Source organism: Symphalangus syndactylus, chromosome 5, assembly GCF_028878055.3.
Source record: "Symphalangus syndactylus isolate Jambi chromosome 5, NHGRI_mSymSyn1-v2.1_pri, whole genome shotgun sequence".
Classification (NCBI taxonomy): domain Eukaryota; kingdom Metazoa; phylum Chordata; class Mammalia; order Primates; family Hylobatidae; genus Symphalangus; species Symphalangus syndactylus.
The window spans coordinates 41,300,459-41,315,388 of record NC_072427.2 but is presented as its reverse complement, the minus strand read 5'-3'; the positions used below and the strand labels follow the sequence as shown (position 1 = coordinate 41,315,388).

Genomic DNA, 14,930 nt, shown 5'->3' with positions numbered 1-14,930 from the left:
TGCACAGGATGCTGAAAGAATTTACTTTTTTTTTTTTTTTTTTTTTTGAGACGGAGTCTCGCTCTGTCACCCAGGTTGGAGTGCAGTGGCGCGATCTCGGCTCACTGCAAGCTCCGCCTCCCGGGTTCACGCCATTCTCCTGCCTCAGCCTCTCCGAGTAGCTGGGACTACAGGCGCCCGCCACCACGCCCGGCTAATTTTTTGTATTTTTAGTAGAGACGGGGTTTCACCGTGGTCTCGATATCCTGACCTCGTGATCCGCCCGCCTCGGCCTCCCAAGGTGCTGGGATTACAAGCGTGAACCACCGCGCCCGGCCAAGAATTTACTTTCATTCATCTTTATTATCTCATTGAAGCTTGGAATTACATAGCTGGAAAGGACCTTACAGGTGAGTCTGGCTACCTCATTTTACAGATAATGATAACTACCATGGATTAAGTTGCCCTTTCCTTTCCTTTTTCCTTCCTAGGGCTCACTCTGTCACCCAGGCTGTAGTGGAGTGCAGTGGCGCAATCTCTGCTCACTGCAACCTCTGCCGTGGCGTGATCGTGGCTCACTGCAACCTCTGCCTCCTGGGCTCTGGTGATCCTCCCGCCTCAGCCCCCCAGGTAGCTGGAACTACAGACGCACACCCGACCAACTTATATATATATATATTTTTTCGTAAAGACGGGATGTCACCATGTTTCCCAGGCTGATCTCGAACTCCAGAGGTCAAAAGATCCACCCACCGTGGCCTCCCAAAGTCCTGGGATTACAGGCATGAGCCACCGCGCCCGGACCTCATTTTTCAAATGAGAAAAAAGCAAGGCTTCCAGAGATTTTACTGAAGGTCACATAGCTGATATAGAGAGCAAAACCAAACATTGAACCTAGATTACCTGCTCGCTTAATCACTCCATGGGGCTTAGCTACTACACCACACTGCTCCCAGTCTGTTAGCGGCAGAGGGTGGTGACTGAAAGTTGTCCAGGTTCTTGGCGTTTTGAACAAAGAATTGGACAAAATGCCCATCAAAGCAAAGAAAGAATGAAGCAACAAAAGAACAAAAGCAGGGATTTTTTTGAAAACGAAAGTGCGGCTAGGCGCGGTGGCTCACGCCTGTAATCCCAGCACTTTGGGAGGCCGAAGTGGGGGGATCACTTGAGGTCAGCAGTTCCAGACCACCCTGACCAACATGGTGAAACCCTGTCTCTACTAAAAATACAAAAATTGCCGGGTGTCGTGGTGGGCATCTGTAATCCCAGCTGCTTGGGAGGCTGAGGCATGAGAATCACTTGAATCCAGGAGGCAGAAGTTGCAGTGAGCCTGGATCGTGCCGCTGCACTCCAGCCTAGGCGACAGAGCGAGAACTTGTCTCAAAACAAACAACAACAACAAAAATGAAAGTACACTCCACAGTGTGGGAGGGGACCTGAGATACAGAATTTTCTTGGGTTCAAATACCCCCTAGAAGTTTCCCATTGGCAACTTTATGCTTACTTCATGTATCTGAAGTGGTAGCGATAATCAGTCTGATTGGTTGCAGACAGCAACCATTCAGAGGCCATAGTGAAGTTACAAAGTTGCAAACGAAGACTGGATCCACACTCATATGATTTGTTGCGGACAGCCAATCTCCCATCTGCCAATTTCCCATCTGCCAATCTCCCATCTGCCATGAGGGAAAGGTCAAAGGGAGTAGTCTTTGGTCCTTTTGTCCTTACTTATGCGTGGAAAGTTAGAGTTTTCCTTTTTTTTTTTTTGGGTGAGGGGAGACAGAGTCTCGCTCTGCGCTCTGTTGCCCAGGCCGGAGTGCAGTGGCAGGATCTCGGCTCACTGCAACTTCTGCCTCCTGGGTTCAAGCGATTCTTCTGCCTCAGCTTCCCAAGTAGCTGGGACTACAGGTGCGTGCCACCATCCCCATTTAATTTTTGTATATTTGGTAGAGATGGGGTTTCACCATATTGGCCAGGCTGGTCTCGAACTCCTGACTTCGTGATCCGCCTACCTCGGCCTCCCAAAGTGCTGGGATTACAGGTGTGAGCCACCATGCCTGGCCAGGGTTTTCTTTTTTCTTCTTTTTTTTTTTTTTTTTGAGATGGAGTCTCTATCTGTTGCCAGGCTGGAGTGCAGTGGCGCTATCTTGGCTCACTGCAACCTCTGCCTCCCCCATTCAAGTGATTCTCCTGCCTCAGCCTCCCAAGTAGCTAGGACTACAGGTGCATGCCACCATGCCCAACTAATTTTTGTATATTTAGTAGAGACAAGTTTCACCATGTTGGCCTGGATGGTATCAATCTCTTGACCTTGTGATCTGCCCGCCTCGGCTTCCCAAAATGATGGGATTACAGGTGTGAGCCACTGTGCCCAGCCGGATTTTCCTTTTAATTTAGTTCTAGGAAGTTGGCGTGAAACAGTCTTCGGTTCCCTGCCTCCAGACCCTATTCTTCTGCCTCAAGGTGACTGGCCTAGCTTCATGAAAGGTATAATCTGGACTGGAATCTCAGCTACTAACAGCCACTGCAATGCCTTTCCAGTGGATGCTACCCTAAGCAGGTTTCCATAATGTTTCAAGCCTCTTTTTCTCAAAATGGGAGAAAGATAAAAATATTCTAAAATTGATTGGTGATAGTTGCACAACCCCGTGACTATACTGAAAACCATTGAATCGAATGCTTTGAATGCTTAAAGTGTATGGTATGTGAATTATATCTCCATAAAGCTGTTAGAAATCTTTTTTTTTTTTTCGAGACAGGTTGTCACTCTGCCACCCAGGTTGGAGTACAGTGGCACAATCATAACTCACTGCAGCCTTGACCTTCCTGCTCAAGTGATCCTCCCATCTCAGCCTCCCAAGTAGTTGGAACTACAGGTGACTACCATCACACCTAGCAAATTTTTGTATATTTTATAGAGACTAGGGTCTCGCCATGTTGCCCAAGCTGGTCTCGAACTCCTGGTCTCAAGAGATCTGCCAGCCTCAACCTCCCAGAGTGCTGAGATTACAGGCGTGTGCCACCATACCTGACTGGAAAGAAATCTTGAGAGATATTTTTCTTCTTCAGTGTTGTCTTGACATATATTGAATATCAGTGTCGTGTCATTGTGTATGAGTAAATGAGTAGGTTAAGAAGAATTTTCGGCTGGGTGTGGTGGCTCACGTCTGTAATCCCACAACTTTGGGAAGCTGAGGCGGGTGGATCATGAGGTCAGGAGCTCGAGACCAGCCTGGCCAAGATGGTGAAACCCCATCTTTACTAAAAATACAAAAATTAGCTGGGTGTGGTGGCAGGCACCTGTAATCCCAGCTACTCGGGAGGCTGAGGCAGGAGAATTGCTTGAACCCAGGAGACAGAGGTTGCAGTGAGCCAGGATCGCACCACTGCACTCCAGCCTGGGGGACAGAGTGAGACTCTGTCTCAAAAAAAAAAAAAAGGGAAAATTTTTCAAGGTTATTATGCTAGGCAGAATAATGACCCCCTTCCCCAAAATGTCCATGTTCAAGTCCCCAGAATTTGTGAATATTATCTTACATTGGCAAAAGGGACTTTGCAGATATGATTAAGTTTTTTTTGTTGTTTGTTTTTTTTTTGAGACAGAGTTTCACTCTTGTTGCCCAGGCTGGAGTGCAATGGCACGATCTCAGCTCACTACAACCTCCACCTCCCAGGTTCAAGCAATTCTCCTGCCTCAGCCTCCCTAGTAGCTGGGATTACAGGCATGCGCCACCACACCTGGCTAATTTTGTATTTTTAGCAGAGATGGGGTTTCTCCATGTTGGTCAGGCTGGTCTTGAACTCCTACCTCAAGTGATCTGCCCACCTTGGCCTCCCAAAGGGCTGGGATTACAGGCGTGAGCCACCACGCCCGGTCATGATTAAGTTTTTTGAGATGAAGATGTTATTCTGGATTATATGAGTGACCCAATGTAATCACAGGGGAAAGAAGGAAACAGGAGTCAGAGAAGATATGACAAAGGAAGTAGAGTTGAGAGAGAGAGAGAAAGAGAGACGTGAAGATGTTACTGCTGGCTTTGAGGACGGAGGCAAGGGTCACAGACTAAACCAAGGAAGGCAGGAGGCCTCTAGAAGCTGGAAAGGGCAGGGAAATGGATTCTCTCCTGGAGTCTCCAGAAGGAAAACAGCTTTTGATTTTAGCACAGCAGGACACATTTCAGACTCTTGGCTTCCAGAATGACAAGATAATAAATTTTTGTTGTTTTATGCCACTCAATGTATGATAATTTGTTATAGTTGCCATAGCAATAAGAAACAAATACAGTCACATAGAGAGAAAATGAAAGAGCTGGGATTATGAACCCGGGTCTGTTTCCAAAGCCCGTGTTCTTTCTTTCCGCTGCCCTCTGCTTACAATGGGCCTAGCGCACTTACATACAGGGGAAGCCAAATCCCTTACCCTGTTTCTGTGTGCAATACCCCAGACCGCTTCAAAAGAAGGCATCAGAATGTCCCAACGGATTTTCTCTTAATATGTTTTTTTTTGTTTTGGCTTTCAAACTTTTTTTTTTGAGATGGAGTCTCGCTCTGTCACCCAGGCTGGAGTGCACTGGCACAGTCTTGGCTCACTGCAAGCTCTGCCTTCCGGGTTCATGCCATTCTCCTGCCTCAGCCTCCCGAGCAGCTGGGACTACAGGCGCCCGCCACCACGCCCGGCTAATTTTTTGTATTTTTAGTAGAGACGGGGTTTCACCGTGTTAGCCAGGATGGTCTCGATTTCCTGACCTCGTGATCTGCCCGCCTCTGCCCTCTGCCTCCCAAAGTGCTGGGATTACAGGCGTGAGCCACCGCGCCCGGCCTTGGTTTTCAAACTTTTTTAAAAAAATTGTGGAAAAATATACACGACATTTATCATTTTAATTATTTTTAAGTGTATAATTCATGGCATTAAGTACATTCCAAATGTATAGCCATCACCACAATTTATTTATTTAATTAATTTATTTATTTATTTTGAGACAGAGTCTCACTCTGCTGCCCAGGCTGGAGTACAATGGCACGATCTCAGCTCACTGCAACCCCCGCCTCCTGGGTTCAAGTGATTCTCCTGCCTCAGCTTCCCGAGTAGCTGGGACTACACGCACCTGCCACCACACCTGGCTAATTTTTGTATTTTTAGTAGAGACGGGGTTTCACTATGCTGGCCAGGCTGGTCTCGATCTCCCGACTTCAGGCGATCCACCTGCCTCAGCCTCCCAAAGTGTTGGGATTACAAGCATGAGCCACCGCACCTGGCCACAATTTATTTATTTATTTTTTCACTTTCCCCCACAATTTATTTTTGAATGTTTTCATTATTTCACGTAGAAGCTTCATCCAGTCCAGGCGTGGTAGCTCACGCCTGTAATCTCAGCACTTGGGGAGCCCAAGGTGGGCGGATTACCTGAGGTCAGGAGTTCGAGGCCAGCCTGACCAACAAAGTGAAACCCCCATCTCTACTAAAAATACAAAAATTAGCCAGGCGTGGTGGCAGGTGCCTGTAGTCCCAACTACTCGGGAGGCTGAGACAGGAGAATGGCCTGAACCCGGGAGGTGGAGGTTGCAGTGAGTTGAGATCACGCCACTGCACTCCAGCCTAGGTGATGGAGCGAGACTCCATCTCAAAGAGAAGAAAAAAATGAAACTTCATCTATTAGCCAGTAACTCATCATTCCTACTTCCTCTCACACCTTAGTTTTCTCATTTTATTATGAAAATATCCAGGCCAGGCACGGTGGCTTACGCCTGTAATCCTAGCACTTCGGGAGGCCAAGGTGGCAGATGGTGAGGTCAAGAGATGGAGACCATCCTGGTCAACATGGTAAAAACCCGTCTCTACTAAAAACACAAAAATTAGCTGGGCGTGGTGGTGCACACCTGTAGTCCCAGCTACCTGGGAGGCTGAGGCAGGAGAATCGCTTGAACCTGGGAAGTGAAGGTTGCAGTGAGTTGAGATCACACCACTGCCCTCCAGCCTGGTGACAGAGCGAGATTCTGTCTCAAAAAAAAACAAAAACTAAAACAAACAAACAAAAATCCAAGCATATACAGAAAGATCGAACGAATTGTACAGTGAACACTGATATATTCATCACCAATCTACAGTATTTTGCAGTATTTGTTTTATCACATCCATACATCTACCCATCTCTTTGTTATGTACTTCAAAGTTACAGAGATGAGTATATTTCACTTCTAACACTTTAGCATGCATAGCATTAACCAGAGTTTATGTTTATCTTTTTTTTTTTTTTGAGATAGAGTCTCCCTCTGTCACCCAGGCTGGAGTGCAGTGGCGCGATCTCAGCTCACTGCAAGCTCCACCTCCCGGGTTCACACCATTCTCTTGCCTCAGCCTCCAGAGTAGCTGGGACTGCAGGCGCCCGACACCACGCCCGGCTGATTTTTTTGTATTTTTAGTAGAGACGGGGTTTCACTGTGGTCTTGAGCTCCTTACAAATGATCCACCCGCCTCGGCCTCTGAAAGTGCTGGGATTACAGGCGTGAGCCACCATGCCCAGCCATGTTTATCTTTTTAAAAAAATTTTTTGTTCATGTCCTGCACGGCGGCTCACACCTGTAATCCCAGCACTTTGGGAGGCCGAGGCCGGCGGATCACGAGGTCAGGAGTTCGAGACCAGCCTGGCCAATATGGTGAAATCCTGTCTGTACTAAAAATACAAAAATTAGCCAGGCGTGGTGGCATGTACCTGTAATTCCAGCTACTCAGGAGGCTGAGGCAGAAAAATCGCTTGAATCCCAGAGGCGGAGGATGCAGTGAGCTGAGATCTGGCCACTGAACTCCAGCTTGGGTGACAGAACCAGACTTCATCTCAAAAAAAAAAAAAAAAAAAAAATTTGTTTTTGTTTTTGTTTGAGACAGAGTTTTGCTCTTTTTTTTTTTTTTTTTTTTTTTTTTGAGACGGAGTCTTGCTCTGTCACCCAAGCTGGAGTGCAGTGACACAATCTCGGTTCACTGCAAGCTCCACCTCCCAGGTTCATGCCATTCTCCTGCCTCAGCCTCCCGAGTAGCTGGGACTATAAGCGCCCGCCACTTTGCCTAGCTAATTTTTTGTATTTTTAGTAGAGATAGGGTTTCACTGTGTTAGCCAGGATGGTCTCCATCTCCTGATCTCGTGATCCACCTGCCTCGGCCTCCCAAAGTGCTGGGATTATAGGCGTGAGCCACTGCACCCAGCCCTTGTATTTTTAGTAGAGACTGGGTTTCACCCTGTTGGCTAGGCTGGTCTTGAACTCTTGACCTCAGGTGATCTGGCCGCCTCGACCTCCCAAAGTGCTGAGAATACAGGCATTAGCCACTGAGCTCAGCTTTTTTTTTTAATTTCTAAAATTAAAAAGGCCAGGTGTTGTAGCTCATGCCAGTAATCCCAGCACTTTGGGAGGTCAAGGCAGGTCAAGGCACTTGAGCCCAGGAGTTACTGACCAGCCTGGGCATCCAGGTGAGACCTCCATCTCTACAAAAATTTAAAAAAAAAAAAATAGCTGGACATGGTTGCACATGCCTATGGTCCCAGCTACTTGGGAGGCTGAGGCTAGAGGATGACTTGAACCCAGGAGGTCAATGCTGCAGTGAGCTGTGATCACACCATTGCACTCCAGCCTGGGCAACAGAGCAAGACTGTCTCATAAAAAAATAATAATGAATTACATTTAAAAATCTTTTTAGAGACAGAGTCTCACTCTGCTGCCAGGCTGGACTCAAATACTTGGGCTCAAGTGACCCTCTGGGCTCAGCCTGTCTAGTCACTGGGGCAACAGGTGCATGCCTGGCTATGTTTACTTTTTTTTTTTTTGAGACAGAGTCTTGCCCTGTCGCCCAGACTGGAGTGCAATGGCGTGATCTCGGCTCACTGCAACCTCCACCTCCCGGGTTCAAACCAATCTACTGCCTTGGCCTCCCAAGTAGCTGGGATTACAGGCGCCTGCCACCACGCCCAGCTAATTTTTGTATTTTTAGTAGAGACGCGGTTTCACCATGTTGGCCAGGCTGGTTTTGAACTCCTGACCTTGTGATCCACCCGCGTCGGCCTCCCAAAGTGCTGGGATTACAGGCGTACAGGCGTTAGTCACCGTGCCTGGCCTTTTTTTTTTTTGAGACAGGGTCTGGCTCTGTTGCACAGGCTGGAGTGCAGTGGCAAGATCTTCACTCACTGCAACCTCTGCCTCCTGGGCTCAAGCCAGCCTCCCACCTCAGCCTCCCAAGTAGCTGGGATTACAGGCGCACACCACCATGCCCAGCTAACTTTTGTATTTTTTGTAGAGACGAGGTCTCACTATGCTGCACAGGCTGGTCTCAAACTCCTGAGCTCAACCAAACCACCCGCCTTGGCCTCCCAAAGTGCTAGGATTATAGGCGTGAGCCACCACGCCCGACCATGTTTACATGTTTAATGTAAACTTCACATACAGTGAAACACACAAATCTTAGGGGTATCATTAGAGGACCTTTGCAAATTAATATACCTGTGTAGCCCAAACCCCTATCAGGATTTACAGCTGTGCTGTCCAATACAGTGGCCACTAGCCACATGTGGCTATTTTAATTTAAACTTAAATCAATTAAAATTAAGTGAAACTCAAATCCAGTGCTCAATTGCCACATGTGGTTAGTGGCTATTACATTGGATAGCACGGATAGGGGACAGTCTCCTTCACTGCATGAAATTGTAAGAACATTATCATCACCTAGAAACTTCCTTTGTGCCCCTTCTCAGTCAATCCCCACTCTCAGTCCTTAGACAACCTCTGTTCTGATTTTATTTTTAACCATGGATTAGTTTAGCTTGTTCTAGCATCTTTTTTTTTTTTTTTTTTTGAGACGGAGTCTCGCTCTCTTGCCCAGGCTGGAGTGCAGTGGTGTGATCTTGGCCCACTGCAACCTCTGCCTTCCAGGTTCAAGCGATTCATCTGCCTCAGCCTCCTGAGTAGCTGGGACTACAGGCACGTGCCACCACGCCCGGCTAATTTTTTATATTTTTAGTAGAGACGGGGTTTCACCGTTTTGGTCAGACTGGCCTCGAACTCCTGACCTCAGGTGATCCGCCCGCCTCGGCTTCCCAAAGTGTTGGAATTACAGGCGTGAGCCTGGCTGGATGTGTTTTAATTTGAGACGGAGTCTTGCTCTGTCGCCCAGGCTGGAGTGCAGTGGCGCGATCTCGGCCCACTGCAACCTTCGCCTCCCGGGCTCACGCCATTCTCGTGCCTCAGCCTCCGGAGTAGGTGGGACTACAGGCGCCTGCCACCACGCCCTGCTAATTTTTTGTATTTTTAGTAGAAACGGGGTTTCGCCATGTCGCCCAGACAGGTCTCGAGCTCCTTACAAGTGATCCACCCGCCTCGGCCTCCCCAAGTGCTAGGATTACGGGCGTGAGCCACCGCGCCCGGCCTGGATTTATGTTTTAATTTATTTTGAATAAATACCTAGGTGAGAAATTCTGGGTCATAGAGTAGTTGTATATTTAGTTTTACATGAAACTGCCATATCTTTCTCCAAAGTGGTTGTACTCCCCCCACACGTTTTTGTCTGAGCAACAAAGTCTCTGAACGGAAAGGTATCGAACGTGTAACTAGACACCGCCTGGTGGTGGATTAAAGGTCCTCGGGTCTTCGCTCCTCCCCGCTCCACGCGCCGTGTTCCTACCAGCTGCATCCTGATTGGCCCGCGGCGTAGGGAGGCGAGGCCAGAGGGAGCCCTACCTCCTGGGGCTGTACTTCCTCCCCTTCGGCTTCAGGCGGTTCTGGGCATCCGCCTGGCACTCTGCTCCCTGCTGCCGCCGTGAGGTCAGTCTGGTTTGAGGTGCAACGCTGCTCTCGGATCTCCTCGCCCAACCCAAAGCCTGGTTTGGAGGCAAGATCTCAAGAGGAAAGGGTTTTCTTCATTTTGAAATTTCCTCCTCGGAATATCCTTCCACACGTCTTATCTGCTCGCTCTCATTGAGAGGTCTCAGTTCAGTCCCTGGCTCATTAATAACAGCTACAATGACATTAGCACAGAGGGGGTTACAAAATGCATTTTTGGCATTATCTCATGTGATACTACTCAAAAGGCCCCGTCCCTTCCACTTTAGGATCCTTTCTCTCCAAGCTTTTTGCCCTCCTGCTTTTTGCAGCCCGAAGCTTACAAGGACAGTCTGTAGAGGAGCTGAACGGGAAACGGTATTTATTTTATTGTCTTCCAGTTTCCAGAGCAGGAGGGCACCTTGCACTGTCATCACCGGGCAGCGGACAGTCACTTTGTTGAACCTCTCATACAGCTGATCCTCTCTTAACTTCCACGACTTCACACTCCCCTCGTTTCTTCCTGTCTACTGGCTGCTCCATGTTAATCTCCTTTGCTAACACCTCTTCCTCATTAGACCTCTCACTGATCCTCCCTCCCTTCCTTCTCTCTGTTCCTCCCTCCCTCCCTCCTTCCTTCCTTTCTTCCTTCCTTCCTTCCTTCCTTCGTTCCCTCCCTCTATCTCTCCCTCCCTCCCTCTTTCCTTCCTTCTTTGGTGACTCAATTATCAACTACATGATGATTCCCAATATTCTATCTCCAGCCTGTCCTTCTTCCCAGAACACCAAACAATAGCTCCATTTGTCTTCCTGAGATTTCCACATGGGTGCCAATAGGCATGTCAGATTCACTTTCTCCAAAACAGAGGTTTTAATCTCCTTCCCCAGTACCATATACGCCTGTTTTCCTCCTGTCTTTATCATCTCAGTAAATGGCACCACCATTTTGGGCTCAATTTAAAAACCCACACCATATCCCTGATTTGCTTCTTCAACTGCCACATCCAATCCACCATTGAAACCCAATGTTTCTTGTCTTCTTTATTTTCTTTCTTTTTTTTTTGAGACAGAGTTTTGCTCTTGTTGCCCAGGCTGGAGTGCAATGGTGCAATCTCGGCTCACCACAACCTCCGCCTCCTGGGTTCAAGCAATTCTCCTGCCTCAGCCTCCCGAGTAGCTGGGATTACAAGCATGCGCCACCACGCCCGGCTAATTTTGTATTTTTAGTAGAGATGGGGTTTCTCCATGTTGGGCAGGCTGGCCTCGAACTCCCGACCTCAGGTGATCCGTCTACCTCGGCCTCCCAAAGTGCTGGGATTACAGGTGTGAGTCACCGTGCCAGACCTCTTTTTTTTTTTTTAACAAGGTCTTGCTCTGTCACCCAGGCTGGCAATTGTTGTAGCTCACTGCAGTCTCCGACTCCTGGCCTTAAGCGATCCTCCTGCCTCAGCCTCATAAATAGCTGGGACTAAAAGGTGTGCAGCACCATGCCTGGCTAATTTATTTAAATTTTTTTTTTGTAGAGATAGAGGCTCACTAAGTTGCCCAGGTTGGAAGGTAGGGTTTTTTTTTTTTTTTTTTTTTTGAGATGGAGTCTTGCTCTGTCGCCCAGGCTGGAGTGCAGTGGCACAATCTCAGCTCACTGCAAGCTCCGCCTCCCGGGTTCACGCCATTCTCCTGCCTCAGCCTCTCCAGTAGCTGGGACTACAGGTGCCCACCACCACGCCCAGCTAATTTTTTTTTGTATTTTTAGTAGAGACGGGGTTTCACCATGGTCTCAATCTCCTGACCTCGTGATCCACCCGCCTCGGCCTCCCAAAGTGCTGGGATTACAAGCGTGAGCCACCGCGCCTGGCCAGGTAGGGTCTTTTAAGACATATAAATCAGATTTTGCAGCTGGTGTAGTTAAAAGCCCTCAATGTCTCTCTAAGACTATTCATCTTAGAATAAAACCCACAGTCCTTACCATAGCCTGAAGTCAATTCCCCTTCTGTGCACTGTGACCTCAAGCCTACTGCTCTCCCTTGCTCACTAAGCTTCTGTCACACTGGCCTCCTTGATGTTTCATAATACCCAAAGCCCTTTCTTGTGCCAGAGTCTTTGCACTTGCTCTTTCCTTTGCAGGAAATGCCCTCCCCCTTCCTCCCCACCTCTTTGTGTGGCTGTCTTTTTTGTCATCGTTTAGGTCTCAGCTGAAATATCCACTCTTCAGAAAGGCTTCCCCCACCACACATACCATATCTAAAAATGGGCTCCCCCAGTTTCTATTTTTTTTTTTTTTAGACGGAATCTCACTCTGTCGCCCAGGCTGGAGTGCAGTGGTGCGATCTCGGCTCCTTGCAACCTCCACCTCCCGGGTTCAAGCAGTTCTCTGCCTCAGCCTCCCAAGTAGCTGGGATTACAGGCGCCTGCCACCATGCCTGGCTAATTTTTGTATTTGTAGTAGAGACGGGGTTTCACCATCTTGGCCAGGCTGGTCTTGAACTCCTGACCTCAGGTGATCCACCTGCCTCAGCCTCCCAAATTGCTGGGATTATAGGTGTGAGCCACCACACCCAGCCACAACAGGTATTTTTTGAATGGATGAATCAATGAATAAAGAAACCACTCCAAGTTCTGATCCCTCTATCTCTTTTCTAGCTCTTGAATCTATCCTCCACATCTTCTTTTTTTTTTTTTTTTTTTGAGACGGAGTCTCGCTCTGTCACCCAGGCTGGAGTGCAGTGGCAGGATCTCAGCTCACTGCAAGCTCCGCCTCCCGGGTTCACGCCATTCTCCTGCCACAGCCTCTCCGAGTAGGTGGGACTACAGGTGCCCGCCACCACGCCCGGCTAATTTTTTTATATTTTTAGCAGAGACGGGGTTTCACCGTGTTAGCCAGGATGGTCTCGATCTCCTGACCTCGTGATCCGCCCGCCTTGGCCTCCCAAAGTGCTGGGATTATAAGCTTGAGCCACCGCGCCCGGCCTCCTCCACATCTTCTTAACCACTGCTCTGGTTCAGTGGTTCAGCAAGTTGCATTACATCCAACTTGGATTTCTGGAATAATCTCCTACTCAATGGACTACCCTGTCTTTCTTGCCCATATTGCAGTCATGAAAATGAGCTTGTAAGATGAAAATGAGATTGTGTCATACCTTGCTTCAAGCTTCCGTAGCCCCCTGCTACTTGCAGGAGGGATTTCAATCCCTTAGGTCAGCACTCAAGGCCTTTAGTGCTCTGGCTCCTGCTGCCTCCTTGGCGGCATCTGACCGAATTCGCCTTCCCCATCCTGCCCCCGACACATATGACCACATAAAGACTGCCTACAATTCACCTAACAAGTCAGGATATTCTACAAGTTCTCACTTTTGTGAGATGTTCTCTTGTCCTGAACTTTTCCTCCACCCCCATCCAACTAACCCTGCTGGAATACAACTCAACCCCTCCTCTGGGAGCCACTCTCACCACACACCATGTACTTTTTCATCAAAGTCCTTATCAGGGCTGGGTACCATGTCTGAGGCCTGTAATCCCAGCACTTTGGGAGGCCAAGGTGGGAGGATTACTTAAGCCTGGGAGGTTGAGACTGCACTGAGCTGTGATTGCACCACTGCACTCCAGCCTGAGTGACGGAGCAAGACCCGTATTATTATTTTTTTAAGTGTCCTTAACAGGACTTGTCTACCTTCCTACTGGTTTGGTTCATCAGCTCTCCAAGGCAGGACCTAGATCTTGCGTGGTGTGGTCACATGATGCTGCCCAAAGGAGTCATTTAGTAGGGAGCATGTGGAGTCAGGCAGGGTTTGAATCCAGTCAAGTGGCCTTAACCAGGTCATCTAACTTCTTCCAGCCTCAGGTTCCTGATCTGTTCGATGAGGATAACAATTGTATCTATTTCATGGATACTTTCGTGAGGATTAAATGAGATACAGGGAGAGTTTAGAATACTGAGTAGATAACAGGGGGCCTTACATTCTTTTGAGTGAATAATTGTGGGATGCCTTGGAAAGCACCCCCACTTAAGGGGCACTCAGTACACTTTGCGGAATGATTCAATGGTACACACACAAAACAGACCCCCGCACCCCCCAAACCTTCAATGACTTCCCATTGCGCTGAGGTTAAAATGTGGTCTCCTCCACACAACCTACAAGGCCCTTTCTGCACAAAGCTGTCTGCTTTTCCAGACTGGCTACCCTACACACACATGCTGTGCTGTTCATGCCTCCATGCCATTGCTTACACGCTGTCCCCTTTCCCTAGAATGCCTGTCCTACCCCTTTGTCCTGGTTCTGTCGCCCCTCCTCTGTGCATTTATCTTCTCATTTAACACTCGGCATTCTCATCTTCTTACATGTCTTTCTCCTCAGTAGAGGACAGGGATCCTGAACTCTGCCATTATCTCCCAGCCACTATCGTAGGGACTGACAGACCATCAAAGAGAATAAAATATTTGTGTTGAATGATTGCACACAGTATAGAGGCAAAGCCAGAGGGTTTTTTGAGCTAGATGGGGAAACTGAGGCCAGAGTAGTTCTCAATGGCTCATTCCCCAAAATGACAGAACTATTTGGATGTCAAAACCGACCTGTCCTCACTGCTCTCTCCCTATAAAGGGCTGCTTCTGTGTAACAAAATGAATTTCCCCAGGGTCTCCGGTCTGCTGCAGGTGGAGCATGAGTTTCCAGATACAAGATCTTCTGAGTCCTTGGGCATTGGAGTACAATGCTGCACAGCTCTGCAGATTGACAGAATAAAACCATGTGGTGGCTGAAAGAGGTTGCTACATATATAGACTGTCTCAGATCCTCAGCCTCAATTTTCCTTCATCCTTCCTTCCTTCCTCTTTCTCTTTCTTTTTCTTTCCTTTCTTTCTCTCTCTTTTCCCTCCTTCCATCCCTCCCTCCCTTCCTTCTCTCTCTCTCCTTTTTTTTTTTTTTTTTGACAGAGTTTCACTCCTGTTGCCCAGGCTGGAGTGCAATGGCGTGATCTCAGCTCATTGCAACCTCCACCTTTCGGGTTCAAGAGATTCTCCTGCCTCAGCCTCCCAAGTAGCTGGGATTACAGGGATGCACCACCTCGCTTGGCTAATTTTGTATTTTTAGTAGAGACGGGGTTTCTTCAGGTTGGTCTCGAACTCCCGACCTCAGGTGATCAGCCCGCCTCAGCCT

The 14,930-nt window shown here is 48.2% G+C and overlaps 1 long non-coding RNA gene across 1 annotated transcript; it reads left to right on the top strand.

The window, feature by feature from the left end:
• The first annotated feature begins 33 nt into the window (after nt 1–33).
• Nucleotides 34–3,070, top strand: LOC134736614 (uncharacterized). Its single transcript, XR_010120722.1, has 4 exons — nt 34–389; nt 471–609; nt 2,377–2,466; nt 2,739–3,070. It is a non-coding gene; the product is annotated as an uncharacterized lncRNA (long non-coding RNA).
• Nucleotides 3,071–14,930: the final 11,860 nt, after the last annotated feature.